We start from the raw sequence: 6,208 nt of genomic DNA on the forward strand, positions 1-6,208 counted from the left end.
GAAGGCACTCTGGGCAGAGATCCCATAATGCTCCCTGTAGGGGTCCATGGCACTGTGCTAGGCGCACAAAGGGATCCAGATAAGAAGCGACTTCCTTACCTGTAATGTATCTTTTTTTTTCTTTTTTAAGAGAGACAGAGAGCACACACACACACGTGTGTGTGTGTGTGTGTGTGTGTGTGTGTGTGTGTGTGTGTGTGTAGGGGAGGGGCAGAGAGAGAATCTTAAGCAGGCTCCATGTCCATCACAGAGCCTGGATTCAGGGCTCCATCTCCTGACCGTGAGATCATGACCTGAGCCCAAATCAAGAGTAGGATGCTTAACTGACTGAGCCACCCAGGTGCCCCATTGCCTGGAGTGTATCTTAAAAATTCACAGGAGCGGATGATACTATGTTTTTATTAAAAACATACAATGTCATTTTGGCAAGCCATATACTGAAACTAGAATGATATGGAAGATTAACTCAGTCCCCACATAAGGATGACATCAAATTTGTGAAGTGTTCCAGATTTTTTTAGCAGTAGATAGCTGAAAAGTAAAATTAAAATAAAATCCAATTTACGATAGACAAAAAAACAGAAAATACCTAAGAATAAGTTTAACAAAAGATGTGCAAGACTTACATAATGAAAACTATAAAACGTTCCTAAGGTAAATGTTTAAAGGATGTAAGCATAGGGAGAGACATACCATGTTCATAGATTAGAAGATTCAATATTGTTAATTCTCCTCAATAGGTTTATAGATTTAAATCATAATCTCCATAGGTTTGTTTATAGAAATTAACATGCTGATTCTAAAATTTATGCAGAACTCAACACCCAAAAAACAAATAATCCAGTGAAGAAATGGGCAAAAGACAAGAATAGACACTTCTCCAAAGACGACATCCAGATGGCCAACTGACACATGAAAAAATGCTCAACATCACTCATCATCAGGGAAATACAAATCAAAACCACAATGAGACACCACCTTACACCTGTCAGAATGGCTAACATTAACAACTCAGGAAACAACAGATGTTGGTGAGGATGCAGAGAAAGAGGATTTCTTTTGCACTGCTGGTGGCAATGCAAACTGGTGCAGCCACTCTGGAAAACAGGATGGAGATTCCTCAAAAAACTGAAAATAGAACTACCCTACGACCCAGCAATTGCACTACTAGGCATTTATCCAAGGGATACAGATGTGCTCTTTCGAAGGGACACATGCACCCCCATGTTTATAGCAGCACTATCAACAATAGCCAAAGTATGGAAAGAGCCCACATGTCCATCGAGGGATGAATGGATAAAGAAGATGTGGTATATATATACAATGGAGTATTACTCAGCAATCAAAAAGAATGAAATCTTGCCATTTGCAACTACGTGGATGGACCTGAAGGGTATTATGCTAAGTGAAATTAGTCAGAGAAAGACAAAAATCCTATGACTTCACTCATATGAGGACTTTAAGAGACAAAACAGATGAACATAAGGGAAGGGAAACAAAAATAATATAAAAACAGGGAGGGGGACAAAACAGAAGAGACTCATAAATACGGAGAATAAACAGAGCATTACTGGAGGGGTTGTGGGAGGGGGGATGGGCTAAATGGGTAAGGGGCACTAAGGAATCTACTCCTAAAATCATTGTTGCACTATATGCTAACTAATTTGAATGTAAATTTTAAAAAATTAAAAGTAAAATTAAGAATAAAATAAAACTTATGCAGATATGCAAAGGATCTAGAATCTCCAAAGCAATCTTGAAAAAGAAGTTAGAATACTTACATTACCTTACTTCAAGACTTAATATAAAATTACAGGAATCAACATAGTGTGGTACCATTATAAGGATCAAGCAATGCATCAAGGACAGAATAGAGAGCTGAAAATAGACCCACACTTGTTTAGTCATTTGGTTTTGGCAATGGTGCCAAAGCCAATCCAAGGGGGAGAGGAAAATATTTTTAATAAATGGGGCTGGGGGTGCCTGGGTGGCGCAGTCGGTTGAACGTCCGACTTCAGCCAGGTCACGATCTCGCAGTCCGTGAGTTCGAGCCCCGCGTCAGACTCTGGGCTGATGGCTCAGAGCCTGGAGCCTGTTTCTGATTCTGTGTCTCCCTCTCTCTCTGCCCCTCCCCCGTTCATGCTCTGTCTCTCTCTGTCCCAAAAATAAATAAACGTTGAAAAAAAAATTAAAAAAAATAAATAAATGGGGCTGAAAAACTGGATATCTATATAGAAAAAAATAGCCTTAATTCCTACCTCACACCGTACACAAAAAGTAATTAAAGATGGATCATAGATGTAAACATAAAAGCTAAAACCATAAGCTCTTAGAAGAAAACAGAGGTGGGGCACCTGGGTGCTTCAGTGGGTTAAGCATCCAACTCTTGATTTCTTTGGCTCAGGTCATGATCTCATGGTTTGTGGGATCAAGCCCTGTGTTGGGTTCTGTGCTGACAGCGTGGAACCTGCTCGAGATTCTCTGTCTCCCTCTGCCCCTCTCCCCTGCTTGTTCTCTCTCCTTCACTCTCTCTCTCTCAAAATAAATACATAAACATTTTAAAAAGAAGAAGAAGAAGAAAACAGAGGAGAATATCTTTGTGGCTAAGAGTAGCAAATGTTTCTTAGGACACAGAAAGCAATAACCATAAGTTAAAAAACTGATAAAGAAGACTTTATCAATAGTTTAAGCTCTGAAAGACCTCGTTTAAAAATGAATGGGCAAGGGGTGTCTGGCTGGTTCAGTCAGTGAAGCATGTGACTTTTGACCTTGGGGTTGTCAGTTCAAGCCCCACACAGGGCATAGAGATTACTTAAAAAAAATAATAATGAAATAAAATCTTTAAAAAAAAAAATGATGGGGGGCGCCTGGGTGGCGCAGTCGGTTAAGCGTCCGACTTCAGCCAGGTCACGATCTCGCGGTCCGTGGGTTCGAGCCCCGCGTCAGGCTCTGGGCTGATGGCTCGGAGCCTGGAGCCTGTTTCCGATTCTGTGTCTCCCTCTCTCTCTGCCCCTCCCCCGTTCATGCTCTGTCTCTCTCTGTCCCAAAAATAAATAAACGTTGAAAAAAAAAAAATTAAAAAAAAAAAAAATGATGGGGCACCTGGGTGGCTCAGTTGGTAAGCATCTGGCTCTTCAGCTCAGGTCATGATCTCACAGTTCATGAGTTCGAGCCCCACATCAGAGTCTGCGTGGACAGCACGGAGCCTGCTCGGGATTCTCTCTCTCTCCCTCTCTCTCTGCCCCTCCCCTGCTCATGCGTTCTGTTCCTCTCTCCCAAAATAAATAAACTTTTTAAAAACCCAAATAGGCGGGGCGCCTGGGTGGCTCAGTCGGTTAAGCGTCCGACTTCGGCTCAGGTCACGATCTCGCGGTATGTGAGTTCGAGCCCCGCGTCGGGCTCTGTGCTGACAGCTCAGAGCCTGGAGCCTGTTTCAGATTCTGTGTCTCCCTCTCTCTCTGACCCTCCCCTGTTCATGCTCTGTCTCTCTCTGCCTCAAAAATAAATAAATGTTAAAAAAAAAATTTTTTTTAAATAAAAAAAATAAATAAACCCAAATAGGCAAACTCTAGACTGGAGGAAACATTTGCAAACCATGTCTGAAAAGAACTGGTATCCAGGATGAGTAGAGAATTTCTACAACTCAATAAATAAAAAGGCAAACCACCCCGGTGAAAAACTGGCAAGAGATTTGAACAGATGGCTCACAAAAGATGATATATGACTGGATAATAAGCACACGAAAAAGACAATATCATTCATAATCAGGGCAGTGCAAATTAAAATAAGATATTACAACCTACGCAACAGAATTTAAACAGCTGACCCCCACCAAAGGCTAACGGGGATCGAGAGCGACCAGAACTCGCCTATATTGTTAGTGGGAATGTAAAATAATACAACCACTTTAGAAAAGGCCAGTTCTTTTCTTTCTTTATTTTTTAATGAGATGATATCACCTTCCTCACCTTCCACATTGAGCTATTTCCAAAATTAAATAAAGCAAGTAAAGCACCTGACACATAGTAAGTAGTAAGTAAGTAAGTAAGTAAATAAATAAATAAATAAATAAAGTAATAAATAAATAAAGTAATAAATAAATAAATAAATAAAGCACGTAAAGCACCTGACACATCAAGAAATGATGAAAAGGCCAATTCTTTTAAAATTAATTATACACCGGGGTGCCTGGGTTACTCAGTTGGTTAAGCATCTCTTTTTTTTTTTTTTAGTTCTTTATTTTGAGAGAGACAAAGAGCGAGTTGGGGAGGTGCAGAGAGAGAGAGAGAGAGAGAGAGAGAGAAAATCCCAAGCAGGCTCCATGTGGCCAGCACAGAGCCCAGTGTGGGGCTCAAACCCACGGAGCTGTGAGATCATGACCTGCGCTGAAATCAAGAGTTGGATGCTTAACCCACTGAGCCGCCCAGGCGCCCTCAAGCTCTGACCTGATTTCAGATCAGGTCATAATCTTGCAGTTTGTGGAATCAAGCCCCGTGTGAAGCACTGTGCTGACAACGTGGAGCCTGCTTGGGATTTTCTCGCTCCCCCTCTCTCTCTGCTCCTCCCCTACTCGTGCATGCACATACTCTTGCTCTCTCAAAATAAATAAATATTTTTTAAAAAACTAATTATACGCCAACCCTATGACCCAACAATTCCACTTCTAGGTATTGACCTGATAGGATGTATATGTCTACAAAAAAATATGTATAAGAATGTTCATAGCAGCTTTTCCTTAAGAGCCAAAAAACTGGAAACAGCCCAGACATCCATCAAAAGGAAAATGGGTAACAGGGCTAGAGTCATACGATGGAATATTATTCCTAATAAAAAAAAGAACAGGGAGCCTGGGTGGCTTAGTCAGTTGAGCATCTATCTGACTTTGGCTCAGGTTGTGATCTCACAGTTCATGGGACATCAGGCTCGCTGCTGTCAGCGCAGAGCCTGCTTTGGATCTTCTGTTCCCTTCTCTCTCTGCCCCTCCCTGGCTTGCACTCTCTCTCTCTCTCTCTCTCACAAAAATAAATTTTTAAACTTAAAAAAAAAAAAGAACAAACTATTGGTACATGCAACAACATAAGTGACTCAAAATCATTATGTTTAGTGACATAAACTTTAAACAAAAGAATATATTCTGTATGATTCAATTTATATAAAGTTCCAGAACAGGTAAAACTAACCTAGGGTAGAACCAATCAGAACAGTGTTGTTCTCGAGAGGTTGGGGGCAGGTATCAATAGGGAAGGGACATGAGGAAACTTTCTGGGGTGATGGTAGGGTTCTACATCTTGATAGAGGTTGGGGTGCACAGGTTTATGTATTTGTCAGAATTTGGCAGCTGTATACTTAAGAGTCTGTATCTCATTGCTTATAGATTTCACTTCAAAAAACTATAAAATACTGAGCCCTAGTTAACGATAAACATACTGAAGTAACTAGGGGGAAGTTACCTGCGTCTGCAATTTACTTTGAGATGCACAAAAAATAAAATGTATTGATGGATGGATAGACAGAGAGACATATGATAAAGCAAATATAGTAAACGAGAGACATATGATAAAGCAAATATAGTAAACTACTAAAAGTAGAAATTGGGCGGTGGGTATATGGATATTTTCACTGTGAAAATAATTATGTTTGAAATGTTTCATTTAAAATGTGGCAAACAGGGGCGCCTGGGTGGCTTAGTCGGTTGAGTATCCGCCTTCAGCTCAAGTCATGACCTTATCGTTCATGAGTTCAAGCTCCACATCGGGACTTCCGCTGTGAATGCAGAACCCGCTTCGGATCCTCTGTCCCCCCCTCTCTCTCTGCCCCTCCCCTGCTCACACTGTCTTTCTCTGAAAAATAAACACTTAAAAATGTTTAATGTTGAAAAAAGACATATAGCTATATCGTGAAGTAGCATATAAAATTTCTGTGAATTTTTATATGATAGGAGTGTTCCAAACAAATCTTGAGTATATTCCCTTTACTGGCCCAAAGTACCCCTTCCGCCCAGCGTTATACCTTAGTGATTCTTTCCCCCCTTACTTTCTCTTGGGAAACAAACAAAAATCTAGCAAATTGTGCCTGAGGGCCCTTGTTCTCTCTGTGACCAGAGATTCTGCTTCTTGGCAGTTTTATTTGCTGCTAGAGACTCAAGAGGGCTGCCTAAAGAGGTAATCAAGTTATAGTGGACTATTTGGATGATGTCAAGGCCTCTGGA

At 40.9% G+C, this 6,208-nt stretch overlaps 1 pseudogene; it reads left to right on the top strand.

Annotated features, from left to right (window-relative positions):
- Nucleotides 1-416: 416 nt before the first annotated feature.
- LOC115517383 lies at nucleotides 417-517 on the top strand (annotated as a pseudogene).
- The last annotated feature ends 5,691 nt before the right edge of the window (nucleotides 518-6,208 follow it).

The sequence above is a fragment of the Lynx canadensis genome, chromosome B3, assembly GCF_007474595.2.
Source record: "Lynx canadensis isolate LIC74 chromosome B3, mLynCan4.pri.v2, whole genome shotgun sequence".
NCBI classification, from domain to species: Eukaryota; Metazoa; Chordata; class Mammalia; order Carnivora; family Felidae; genus Lynx; species Lynx canadensis.